Raw genomic sequence first — 13,968 nt, forward strand, 5'->3', positions numbered from 1 at the left:
TTCCCTGCATCTGATTCCCAGCCTCTGATTCACTGCCTCTGATTCCCAACCTCTGATTCCCAACCTCTGATTCCCCGCCTCTGATTCCCCACCTCTGTTTCCCCATATCTGATTCCCCGCCTCTATTTGCCCGCCTCTGATTCCCCGCCTCTGTTTCCCCATATCTGATTACCCGCCTCTGAATCCCCAACTCTGATTCCCTGCCTCTAATTTCCCAGCTCTGATTCCCCGCCTCTGATTCCCCGTGTCTGATTTCCTGCCTCTGATTCCCCGCCTCTGATTACCCATGTCTGATTCACCGCCTCTGATTCCCCACCTCTGATTCCCCATCTCTGATTCCGCACATCCGATTCACTGCCTCTGATTCCCCAGCTCTGATTCCCCGCCTCTGATTCCCCGCGTCTTATTCCCTGCTTCTGATTCTGATTCCCTGCCTCTGATTCCCCATCTCTGATTCTGCACATCTGATTCCCTGCCTCTGATTCCCCACCTCTGATTCCCCATATATGATTCCCCGCCTCTGAATCCCCATCTCTGATTCCCGGACTCTGATTCCCCACCTCTGATACCCGGCCTCTTATAACCAGCATCTGATTCCAGGCCTCTGATTCCCGGCCTCTGATTCCCCGCTTCTGATTCTGATTCCCTGCCTCTGATTCCCCATCTCTGATTCCGCACATCTGATTCCCTGCCTCTGATTCCCCACCTCTGATTCCCCATATCTGATTCCCCGCCTCTGTTTCCCCGCCACTGATTCCCCGCCTCTGTTTCCCCATATCTAATTCCCCACCTCTGAGGCACCAACTCTGATTCCCCGCCTCTGATTCCCCAGCTCTGATTCCCCGCCTCTGATTCCCTGCATCCGATTCCCCATATCTGATTCCCCGCCTCTGTTTCCCCGCCTCTGATTCCCCGCCTCTGTTTCCCCATATCTGATTCCCCGCCTCTGATTCCCAACTATGATTCCCCGCCTCTGATTCCCCAGCTCTGATTCCCTGCCTCTGATTCCCCGCGTTCTATTCCCTGCCTCTGATTCCCCGCCTGTGATTCCCCATCTCTGATTCACCACCTCTGATTCCCCACCTCTGATTCCCCATATCTAATTCCCCGCCTCTGTATGCCCGCCTCTGATTCCCCGCCTCTGTTTCCCCATATCTGATTCCCCGCCACTGAATCCCCAACTCTGATTCCCTGCCTCTGATTCCCCAGCTCTGATTCCCCGCCTTTGATTCCCCCCGTCTGATTCCCAGCCTCTGAATCCCCGTGTCTGATATCCTGCCTCTGATTCCCCGCCTCTGATTCCCCATCTCAGATTCACCGCCTCTGATTCCCCACCTCTGATTCCCCATCTCTGATTCCGCACATCCGATTCCCTGCCTCTGATTCCCCGACTCTGATTCCCCACCTCTGATTCCCCAGCTCTGATTCCCCGCCTCTGATTCCACAACTCTGATTCCCCGCCTCTGATTCCCCGCCTCTGTTTCCCCATAACTAATTCCCCGCCTCTGATTCCCCAACTCTGATTCCCCACCTCTGATTCCCCAGCTCTGATTACCCACCTCTGATTCCCCATATCTAATTCCCTGCCTCTGTTTCCCCGCCTCTGATTCCCCGCCACTATTTCCCCATATCTGATTCTCCGCCTCAGAATCCCCAACTCTGATTCCCTGCATCTAATTCCCCAGCTCTGATTCCCCGCCTCTGATTCCCCGTGTCTGATTTCCTGCCTCTGATTCCCCGCCTCTGATTACCCATGTCTGATTCACCGCCTCTGATTCCCCACCTCTGATTCCCCATCTCTGATTCCGCACATCCGACTCCCAGCCTCTGATTCCCCATCTCTGATTCCCCGCCTCTGATTCCCCAACTCTGATTCCCCATCTCTGATTCCCCAGCTCTGATTCCCCGCCTCTGATTCCCCGTGTTTGATTCCCTGCCTCTGATTCCCCGCCTCTGATTCCCCATCTCTGATTCACCGCCTTTGATTCGCCACCTCTGATTCCCCATATCTGATTCCTCGCCTCTGTTTCCCCGCCTCTGATTTCCCGCCTCTGATTCCCCATATCTCATTCCCCGCCTCTGATTCCCCATCTCTGATTCCCTGCCTCTGATTCCCAGACTCTGATTCCCCACCTCTGATTCCCCAGCTCTGATTCCCCGCCTCTGATTCCACAACTCTGATTCCCCGCCTCTGATTCCCCGCCTCTGTTTCCCCATAACTAATTCCCCGCCTCTGATTCCCCAACTCTGATTCCCACCTCTGATTCCCCAGCTCTGATTACCCACCTCTGATTCCCCATATCTAATTCCCTGCCTCTGTTTCCCCGCCTTTGATTCCCCGCCACTATTTCCCCATATCTGATTCTCCGCCTCAGAATCCACAACTCTGATTCCCTGCATCTAATTCCCCAGCTCTGATTCCCCGCCTCTGATTCCCCGTGTCTGATTTCCTGCCTCTGATTCCCCGCCTCTGATTACCCATGTCTGATTCACCGCCTCTGATTCCCCACCTCTGATTCCCCATCTCTGATTCCGCACATCCGACTCCCAGCCTCTGATTCCCCATCTCTGATTCCCCATCTCTGATTCCCCAGCTCTGATTCCCCGCCTCTGATTCCCCGTGTTTGATTCCCTGCCTCTGATTCCCCGCCTCTGATTCCCCATCTCTGATTCACCGCCTTTGATTCGCCACCTCTGATTCCCCATATCTGATTCCTCGCCTCTGTTTCCCCGCCTCTGATTTCCCGCCTCTGATTCCCCATATCTCATTCCCCGCCTCTGATTCCCCATCTCTGATTCCCGGACTCTGATTCCCCACCTCTGATTCCCGGCCTCTGATTCGCTGCTTCTGATTCTGATTCCCTGCCTCTGATTCCCCATCTCTGATTCCGCACATCTAATTCCCTGCCTCTGATTCCCCACCTCTGATTCCCCATATCTGATTCCCCGCCTCTGTTTCCCCGCCTCTGATTCCCCGCCTCTGTTTCCCCATATCTAAGTCCCCGCCTCTGATTACCCAACTTTGATTCCCCACGTCTGATTCCCCAGCTCTGATTCCCCGCCTCTGATTCCCCGCATCTGATTCCCTGCATCTGATTCCCAGCCTCTGATTCCCTGCCTCTGATTCCCAAACTCTGATTCCCCACCTCTGATTCCCCATATCTGATTCCCCGCCTCTGTTTCCCCGCCTCTGATTCCCCGCCTCTGTTTCCCCATATCTGATTCCCCGCCTCTATTTGCCCGCCTCTGATTCCCCGCATCTGTTTCCCCATATCTGATTACCCGCCTCTGAATCCCCAACTCTGATTCCCTGCCTCTAATTTCCCAGCTCTGATTCCCCGCCTCTGATTCCCCGTGTCTGATTTCCTGCCTCTGATTCCCCGCCTCTGATAACCCAGCTCTGATTCCCCGCCTCTGATTCCCCGTGTTTGATTCCCTGCCTCTGATTCCCCGCCTCTGATTCTCCATCTCTGATTCACCGCCTTTGATTCGCCACCTCTGATTCCCCATATCTGATTCCTCACCTCTGTTTCACCGCCTCTGATTCCCCGCCTCTGATTCCCCATATCTCATTCCCCGCCTCTGATTCCCCATCTCTGATTCCCGGACTCTGATTCCCCACCTCTGATTCCCGGCCTATTATTCCCGGCATCAGATTCCGGCCTCTGATTCCCGGCCTCTGATTCCCTGCTTCTGATTCTGATTCCCTGCCTCTGATTCCCCATTTCTGATTCCGCACATCTAATTCCCTGCCTCTGATTCCCCACCTCTGATTCCCCATATCTGATTCCCCAACTCTAATTCCCCGCCTCTGATTCCCCGCCCCTGTTTCCCCATATCTGATTCCCCGCCTCTGATTCCCCAACTCTGATGCCCCGCCACTGATTCCCCAGCTCTGATTCCCCGCCTCTGATTCCCCGTGTTTGATTCACTGCCTCTGATTCCCCGCCTCTGATTCCGCATATCTGATTCCTCGCCTCTGTTTCCCCGCCTCTGATTCCCCGCCTCTGATTCTCCATATCTCATTCCGCGCCTCTGAATCCCCATCTCTGATTCCCGGACTCTGATTCCCCACCTCTGATTCCCGGCCTCTTATTCCCAGCATCTGATTCCAGGCCTCTGATCCCCGGCCTCTGATTCCCCGCTTCTGATTCTGATTCCCTGCCTCTGATTCCCCATCTCTGATTCCGCACATCTGATTCCCTGCCTCTGATTCCCCTCCTCTGATTCCCCATATCTGATTCCCCACCTCTGTTTCCCCGCCTCTGATTCCCCGCCTCTGTTTCCCCATATCTAATTCCCCACCTCTGATGCACCAACTCTGATTCCCCGCCTCTGATTCCCCAGCTCCGATTCCCCGACTCTGATTCCCCGCATCCGATTCCCCATATCTGATTCCCCGCCTCTGTTTCCCCATATCTGATTCCCCGCCTCTGATTCCCAACTATGATTCCCCGCCTCTGATTCCCCAGCTCTGATTCCCTGCCTCTGATTCCCCTCGTTCTATTCCCTGCCTCTGATTCCCCGCCTGTGATTCCCCATCTCTGATTCACCACCTCTGATTATCCACCGCTGATTCCCCATATCTAATTCCCCGCCTCTGTTTTCCCGCCTTTGATTCCCTGCCTCTGTTTCCCCATATCTGATTCCCCGCCTCTGAATCCACAACTCTGATTCCCTGCCTCTGATTCCCCAGCTCTGATTCCCCGCCTTTGATTCCCCCCGTCTGATTCCCAGCCTCTGAATCCCCGTGTCTGATATCCTGCCTCTGATTCCCCGCCTCTGATTCCTCATCTCAGATTCACCGCCTCTGATTCCCCACCTCTGATTCCCCATCTCTGATTCCGCACATCCGCTTCCCTGCCTCTGATTCCCCGACTCTGATTCCCCACCTCTGATTCCCCAGCTCTGATTCCCCGCCTCTGATTCCCCAACTCTGATTCCCCGCCTCTGATAACCCAGCTCTGATTCCCCGCCTCTGATTCCCCGTGTTTGATTCCCTGCCTCTGATTCCCCGCCTCTGATTCCCCATCTCTGATTCACCGCCTTTGATTCGCCACCTCTGATTCCCCATATCTGATTCCTCACCTCTGTTTCCCCGCCTCTGATTCCCCGCCTCTGATTCCCCATATCTCATTCCCCGCCTCTGATTCCCCATCTCTGATTCCCGGACTCTGATTCCCCACCTCTGATTCCCGGCCTATTATTCCCGGCATCAGATTCCGGCCTCTGATTCCCGGCCTCTGATTCCCTGCTTCTGATTCTGATTCCCTGCCTCTGATTCCCCATTTCTGATTCCGCACATCTAATTCCCTGCCTCTGATTCCCCACCTCTGATTCCCCATATCTGATTCCCCGCCTCTGTTTCCCCGCCTCTGATTCCCTGCCTCTGTTTCCCCATATCTAAGTCCCCGCCTCTGATTCCCCAACTCTGATTCCCCACCTCTGACTCCCCAGCTCTGATTACCCACTTCTGATTCCCCATATCTGATTCCCCGCCTCTGTTTCCCCGCCTCTGATTCCCCGCCACTGTTTCCCCAGATCTGATTCCCCGCCTCTGAATCCCCAACTCTGATTCCCTGCATCTAATTCCCCAGCTCTGATTCCCCGCCTCTGATTCCCCGTGTCTGATTTCCTGCCTCTGATTCCCTGCCTCTGATTACCCATGTCTGATTCACCGCCTCTGATTCCCCACCTCTGATTCCCCATCTCTGATTCCGCACATCCGATTCCCAGCCTCTGATTCCCCATCCCTGATTCCCCGCCTCTGATTCCCCAACTCTGATTCCCCACCTCCGATTCCCCAGCTCTGATTCCCCGCCTCTGATTCCCCGTGTTTGATTCCCTGCCTCTGATTCCCCGCCTCTGATTCCCCATCTCTGATTCACCGCCTTTGATTCGCCACCTCTGATTCCCCATATCTGATTCCTCGCCTCTGTTTACCCGCCTCTGATTCCCCGCCTTTGATTCCCCATATCTCATTCCCCGCCTCTGATTCCCCATCTCTGATTCCCGGACTCTGATTCCCCACCTCTGATTCCCGGCCTCTGATTCCCTGCTTCTGATTCTGATTCCCTGCCTCTGATTCCCCATCTCTGATTCCGCACATCTAATTCCCTGCCTCTGATTCCCCACCTCTGATTCCCCATATCTGATTCCCCGCCTCTGTTTCCCCGCCTCTGATTCCCCGCCTCTGTTTCCCCATATCTAAGTCCCCGCCTCTGATTCCCCAACTTTGATTCCCCACCTCTGATTCCCCAGCTCTGATTCCCCGCCTCTGATTCCCCGCATCTGATTCCCTGCATCTGATTCCCAGCCTCTGATTCCCTGCCTCTGATTCCCAACCTCTGATTCCCCACCTCTGATTCCCCGCCTCTGATTCCCCGCCTCTGTTTCCCCATATCTGATTCCCCGCCTCTATTTGCCCGCCTCTGATTCCCCGCCTCTGTTTCCCCATATCTGATTACCCGCCTCTGAATCCCCAACTCTGATTCCCTGCCTCTAATTTCCCAGCTCTGATTCCCCGCCTCTGATTCCCCGTGTCTGATTTCCTGCCTCTGATTCCCCGCCTCTGATTACCCATGTCTGATTCACCGCCTCTGATTCCCCACCTCTGATTCCCCATCTCTGATTCCGCACATCCGATTCACTGCCTCTGATTCCCCAGCTCTGATTCCCCGCCTCTGATTCCCCGCGTCTTATTCCCTGCTTCTGATTCTGATTCCCTGCCTCTGATTCCCCATCTCTGATTCTGCACATCTGATTCCCTGCCTCTGATTCCCCACCTCTGATTCCCCATATATGATTCCCCGCCTCTGAATCCCCATCTCTGATTCCCGGACTCTGATTCCCCACCTCTGATACCCGGCCTCTTATAACCAGCATCTGATTCCAGGCCTCTGATTCCCGGCCTCTGATTCCCCGCTTCTGATTCTGATTCCCTGCCTCTGATTCCCCATCTCTGATTCCGCACATCTGATTCCCTGCCTCTGATTCCCCACCTATGATTCCCCATATCTGATTCCCCGCCTCTGTTTCCCCGCCTCTGATTCCCCGCCTCTGTTTCCCCATATCTAATTCCCCACCTCTGATGCACCAACTCTGATTCCCCGCCTCTGATTCCCCAGCTCTGATTCCCCGCCTCTGATTCCCTGCATCCGATTCCCCATATCTGATTCCCCGCCTCTGTTTCCCCGCCTCTGATTCCCCGCCTCTGTTTCCCCATATCTGATTCCCCGCCTCTGATTCCCAACTATGATTCCCCGCCTCTGATTCCCCAGCTCTGATTCCCTGCCTCTGATTCCCCGCGTTCTATTCCCTGCCTCTGATTCCCCGCCTGTGATTCCCCATCTCTGATTCACCACCTCTGATTCCCCACCTCTGATTCCCCATATCTAATTCCCCGCCTCTGTATGCTTGCCTCTGATTCCCCGCCTCTGTTTCCCCATATCTGATTCCCCGCCACTGAATCCCCAACTCTGATTCCCTGCCTCTGATTCCCCAGCTCTGATTCCCCGCCTTTGATTCCCCCCGTCTGATTCCCAGCCTCTGAATCCCCGTGTCTGATATCCTGCCTCTGATTCCCCGCCTCTGATTCCCCATCTCAGATTCACCGCCTCTGATTCCCCACCTCTGATTCCCCATCTCTGATTCCGCACATCCGATTCCCTGCCTCTGATTCCCCGACTCTGATTCCCCACCTCTGATTCCCCAGCTCTGATTCCCCGCCTCTGATTCCACAACTCTGATTCCCCGCCTCTGATTCCCCGCCTCTGTTTCCCCATAACTAATTCCCCGCCTCTGATTCCCCAACTCTGATTCCCCACCTCTGATTCCCCAGCTCTGATTACCCACCTCTGAATCCCCATATCTAATTCCCTGCCTCTGTTTCCCCGCCTCTGATTCCCCGCCACTATTTCCACATATTTGATTCTCCGCCTCAGAATCCCCAACTCTGATTCCCCGCCTCTGATTCCCCGTGTCTGATTTCCTGCCTCTGATTCCCCGCCTCTGATTACCCATGTCTGATTCACCGCCTCTGATTCCCCACCTCTGTTTCCCCATCTCTGATTCCGCACATCCGACTCCCAGCCTCTGATTCCCCATCTCTGATTCCCCGCCTCTGATTCCCCAACTCTGATTCCCCATCTCTGATTCCCCAGCTCTGATTCCCCGCCTCTGATTCCCCGTGTTTGATTCCCTGCCTCTGATTCCCCGCCTCTGATTCCCCATCTCTGATTCACCGCCTTTGATTCGCCACCTCTGATTCCCCATATCTGATTCCTCGCCTCTCTTTCCCCGCCTCTGATTTCCCGCCTCTGATTCCCCATATCTCATTCCCCGCCTCTGATTCCCCATCTCTGATTCCCGGACTCTGATTCCCCACCTCTGATTCCCGGCCTCTGATTCGCTGCTTCTGATTCTGATTCCCTGCCTCTGATTCCCCATCTCTGATTCCGCACATCTAATTCCCTGCCTCTGATTCCCCACCTCTGATTCCCCATATCTGATTCCCCGCCTCTGTTTCCCCGCCTCTGATTCCCCGCCTCTGTTTCCCCATATCTAAGTCCCCGCCTCTGATTACCCAACTTTGATTCCCCACCTCTGATTCCCCAGCTCTGATTCCCCGCCTCTGATTCCCCGCATCTGATTCCCTGCATCTGATTCCCAGCCTCTGATTCCCTGCCTCTGATTCCCAAACTCTGATTCCCCACCTCTGATTCCCCATATCTGATTCCCCGCCTCTGTTTCCCCGCCTCTGATTCCCCGCCTCTGTTTCCCCATATCTGATTCCCCGCCTCTATTTGCCCGCCTCTGATTCCCCGCCTCTGTTTCCCCATATCTGATTACCCGCCTCTGAATCCCCAACTCTGATTCCCTGCCTCTAATTTCCCAGCTCTGATTCCCCGCCTCTGATTCCCCGTGTCTGATTTCCTGCCTCTGATTCCCCGCCTCTGATTACCCATGTCTGCTTCACCGCCTCTGATTCCCCACCTCTGATTCCCCATCTCTGATTCCGCACATCCGATTCACTGCCTCTGATTCCCCAGCTCTGATTCCCCGCCTCTGATTCCCCGCGTCTTATTCCCTGCTTCTGATTCTGATTCCCTGCCTCTGATTCCCCATCTCTGATTCTGCACATCTGATTCCCTGCCTCTGATTCCCCACCTCTGATTCGCCATATCTGATTCCCCGCCTCTGTTTCCCCGCCTCTGATTCCCCGACTCTGTTTCCCCATATCTAAGTCCCCGCCTCTGATTCCCCAACTCTGATTCCCCACCTCTGATTCCCCAGCTCTGATTCCCCGCCTCTGATTCCCCGCATCTGATTCCCTGCATATGATTCCCAGCCTCTGATTCCCTGCCTCTGATTCCCAACCTCTGATTCCCCACCTCTGATTCCCCATATCTGATTCCCCGCCTCTGTTTCCCCGCCTCTGATTCCCCGCCTCTGTTTCCCCATCTCTGATTCCCGGACTCTGATTCCCCACCTCTGATTCCCGGCCTATTATTCCCGGCATCAGATTCCGGCCTCTGATTCCCGGCCTCTGATTCCCTGCTTCTGATTCTGATTCCCTGCCTCTGATTCCCCATTTCTGATTCCGCACATCTAATTCCCTGCCTCTGATTCCCCACCTCTGATTCCCCATATCTGATTCCCCGCCTCTGTTTCCCCGCCTCTGATTCCCTGCCTCTGTTAACCCATATCTAAGTCCCCGCCTCTGATTCCCCAACTCTGATTCCCCACCTCTGACTCCCCAGCTCTGATTACCCACCTCTGATTCCCCATATCTGATTCCCCGCCTCTGTTTCCCCGCCTCTGATTCCCCGCCACTGTTTCCCCATATCTGATTCCCCGCCTCTGAATCCCCAACTCTGATTCCCTGCATCTAATTCCCCAGCTCTGATTCCCCGCCTCTGATTCCCCGTGTCTGATTTCCTGCCTCTGATTCCCTGCCTCTGATTACCCATGTCTGATTCACCGCCTCTGATTCCCCACCTCTGATTCCCCATCTCTGATTCCGCACATCCGATTCCCAGCCTCTGATTCCCCATCCCTGATTCCCCGCCTCTGATTCCCCAACTCTGATTCCCCACCTCCGATTCCCCAGCTCTGATTCCCCGCCTCTGATTCCCCGTGTTTGATTCCCTGCCTCTGATTCCCCGCCTCTGATTCCCCATCTCTGATTCACCGCCTTTGATTCGCCACCTCTGATTCCCCATATCTGATTCCTCGCCTCTGTTTACCCGCCTCTGATTCCCCACCTTTGATTCCCCATATCTCATTCCCCGCCTCTGATTCCCCATCTCTGATTCCCGGACTCTGATTCCCCACCTCTGATTCCCGGCCTCTGATTCCCTGCTTCTGATTCTGATTCCCTGCCTCTGATTCCCCATCTCTGATTCCGCACATCTAATTCCCTGCCTCTGATTCCCCACCTCTGATTCCCCATATCTGATTCCCCGTCTCTGTTTCCCCGCCTCTGATTCCCCGCCTCTGTTTCCCCATATCTAAGTCCCCGCCTCTGATTCCCCAACTTTGATTCCCCACCTCTGATTCCCCAGCTCTGATTCCCCGCCTCTGATTCCCCGCATCTGATTCCCTGCATCTGATTCCCAGCCTCTGATTCCCTGCCTCTGATTCCCAACCTCTGATTCCCCACCTCTGATTCCCCGCCTCTGATTCCCCGCCTCTGTTTCCCCATATCTGATTCCCCGCCTCTATTTGCCCGCCTCTGATTCCCCGCCTCTGTTTCCCCATATCTGATTACCCGCCTCTGAATCCCCAACTCTGATTCCCTGCCTCTAATTTCCCAGCTCTGATTCCCCGCCTCTGATTCCCCGTGTCTGATTTCCTGCCTCTGATTCCCCGCCTCTGATTACCCATGTCTGATTCACCGCCTCTGATTCCCCACCTCTGATTCCCCATCTCTGATTCCGCACATCCGATTCACTGCCTCTGATTCCCCAGCTCTGATTCCCCGCCTCTGATTCCCCGCGTCTTATTCCCTGCTTCTGATTCTGATTCCCTGCCTCTGATTCCCCATCTCTGATTCTGCACATCTGATTCCCTGCCTCTGATTTCCCACCTCTGATTCCCCATATATGATTCCCCGCCTCTGAATCCCCATCTCTGATTCCCGGACTCTGATTCCCCACCTCTGATACCCGGCCTCTTATAACCAGCATCTGATTCCAGGCCTCTGATTCCCGGCCTCTGATTCCCCGCTTCTGATTCTGATTCCCTGCCTCTGATTCCCCATCTCTGATTCCGCACATCTGATTCCCTGCCTCTGATTCCCCATCTCTGATTCCCCAACTCTAATTCCCCGCCTCTGATTCCCCGCCCCTGTTTCCCCATATCTGATTCCCCGCCTCTGATTCCCCGCCTCTGTTTCCCCATATCTGATTACCCGCCTCTGAATCCCCAACTCTGATTCCCCGCCTCTGATTCCCCGTGTTTGATTCACTGCCTCTGATTCCCCGCCTCTGATTCCGCATCTCTGATTCACCGCATTTGATTCGCCACCTCTGATTCCCCATATCTGATTCCTCGCCTCTGTTACCCCGCCTCTGATTCCCCGCCTCTGATTCTCCATATCTCATTCCGCGCCTCTGAATCCCCATCTCTGATTCCCGGACTCTGATTCCCCACCTCTGATTCCCGGCCTCTTATTCCCAGCATCTGATTCCAGGCCTCTGTTTCCCGGCCTCTGATTCCCCGCTTCTGATTCTGATTCCCTGCCTCTGATTCCCCATCTCTGATTCCGCACATCTGATTCCCTGCCTCTGATTCCCCTCCTCTGATTCCCCACCTCTGTTTCCCCGCCTCTGATTCCCCGCCTCTGTTTCCCCGCCTCTGATTCCCCGCCTCTGTTTCCCCATATCTAATTCCCCACCTCTGATGCACCAACTCTGATTCCCCGCCTCTGATTCCCCAGCTCTGATTCCCCGACTCTGATTCCCCGCATCCGATTCCCCATATCTGATTCCCCGCCTCTGTTTCCCCATATCTGATTCCCCGCCTCTGATTCCCAACTATGATTCCGCGCCTCTGATTCCCCAGCTCTGATTCCCCGCCTTTGATTCCCCCCGTCTGATTCCCAGCCTCTGAATCCCCGTGTCTGATATCCTGCCTCTGATTCCCCGCCTCTGATTCCTCATCTCAGATTCACCGCCTCTGATTCCCCACCTCTGATTCCCCAACTCTGATTCCGCACATCCGCTTCCCTGCCTCTGATTCCCCGACTCTGATTCCCCACCTCTGATTCCCCAGCTCTGATTCCCCGCCTCTGATTCCCCAACTCTGATTCCCCGCCTCTGATAACCCAGCTCTGATTCCCCGCCTCTGATTCCCCGTGTTTGATTCCCTGCCTCTGATTCCCCGCCTCTGATTCCCCATCTCTGATTCACCGCCTTTGATTCGCCACCTCTGATTCCCCATATCTGATTCCTCACCTCTGTTTCCCCATATCTGATTCCCCGCCTCTTAATCCCCAACTCTGATTCCCTGCCTCTGATTCCCCAGCTCTGATTCCCCGCCTTTGATTCCCCCCGTCTGATTCCCAGCCTCTGAATCCCCGTGTCTGATATCCTGCCTCTGATTCCCCGCCTCTGATTCCTGATCTCAGATTCACCGCCTCTGATTCCCCACCTCTGATTCCCCATCTCTGATTCCGCACATCCGCTTCCCTGCCTCTGATTCCCCGACTCTGATTCCCCACCTCTGATTCCCCAGCTCTGATTCACCGCCTCTGATTCCCCAACTCTGATTCCCCGCCTCTGATAACCCAGCTCTGATTCCCCGCCTCTGATTCCCCGTGTTTGATTCCCTGCCTCTGATTCCCCGCCTCTGATTCCCCATCTCTGATTCACCGCCTTTGATTCGCCACCTCTGATTCCCCATATCTGATTCCTCACCTCTGTTTCCCCGCCTCTGATTCCCCGCCTCTGATTCCCCATATCTCATTCCCCGCCTCTGATTCCCCATCTCTGATTCCCGGACTCTGATTCCCCACCTCTGATTCCCGGCCTATTATTCCCGGCATCAGATTCCGGCCTCTGATTCCCGGCCTCTGATTCCCTGCTTCTAATTCTGATTCCCTGCCTCTGATTCCCCATTTCTGATTCCGCACATCTAATTCCCTGCCTCTGATTCCCCACCTCTGATTCCCCATATCTGATTCCCCAACTCTAATTCCCCGCCTCTGAATCCCCGCCCCTGTTTCCCCATATCTGATTCCCCGCCTCTGATTCCCCAACTCTGATGCCCCGCCACTGATTCCCCAGCTCTGATTCCCCGCCTCTGATTCCCCGTGTTTGATTCACTGCCTCTGATTCCCCGCCTCTGATTCCGCATCTCTGATTCACCACATTTGATTCGCCACCTCTGATTCCCCATATCTGATTCCTCGCCTCTGTTTCCCCGCCTCTGATTCCCCGCCTCTGATTCTCCATATCTCATTCCGCGCCTCTGAATCCCCATCTCTGATTCCCGGACTCTGATTCCCCACCTCTGATTCCCGGCCTATTATTCCCAGCATCTGATTCCAGGCCTCTGATTCCCGGCCTCTGATTCCCCGCTTCTGATTCTGATTCCCTGCCTCTGATTCCCCATCTCTGATTCCGCACATCTGATTCCCTGCCTCTGATTCCCCTCCTCTGATTCCCCATATCTGATTCCCCACCTCTGTTTCCCCGCCTCTGATTCCCCGCCTCTGTTTCCCCATATCTAATTCCCCACCTCTGATGCACCAACTCTGATTCCCCGCCTCTGATTCCCCAGCTCTGATTCCCCGACTCTGATTCCCCGCATCCGATTCCCCATATCTGATTCCCCGCCTCTGTTTCCCCATATCTGATTCCCCGCCTCTGATTCCCAACTATGATTCCCCGCCTCTGATTCCCCAGCTCTGATTCCCTGCCTCTGATTCCCCTCGTTCTATTCCCTGCCTCTGATTCCCCGCCT

Source organism: Narcine bancroftii, chromosome 2, assembly GCF_036971445.1.
Source record: "Narcine bancroftii isolate sNarBan1 chromosome 2, sNarBan1.hap1, whole genome shotgun sequence".
NCBI classification, from domain to species: Eukaryota; Metazoa; Chordata; class Chondrichthyes; order Torpediniformes; family Narcinidae; genus Narcine; species Narcine bancroftii.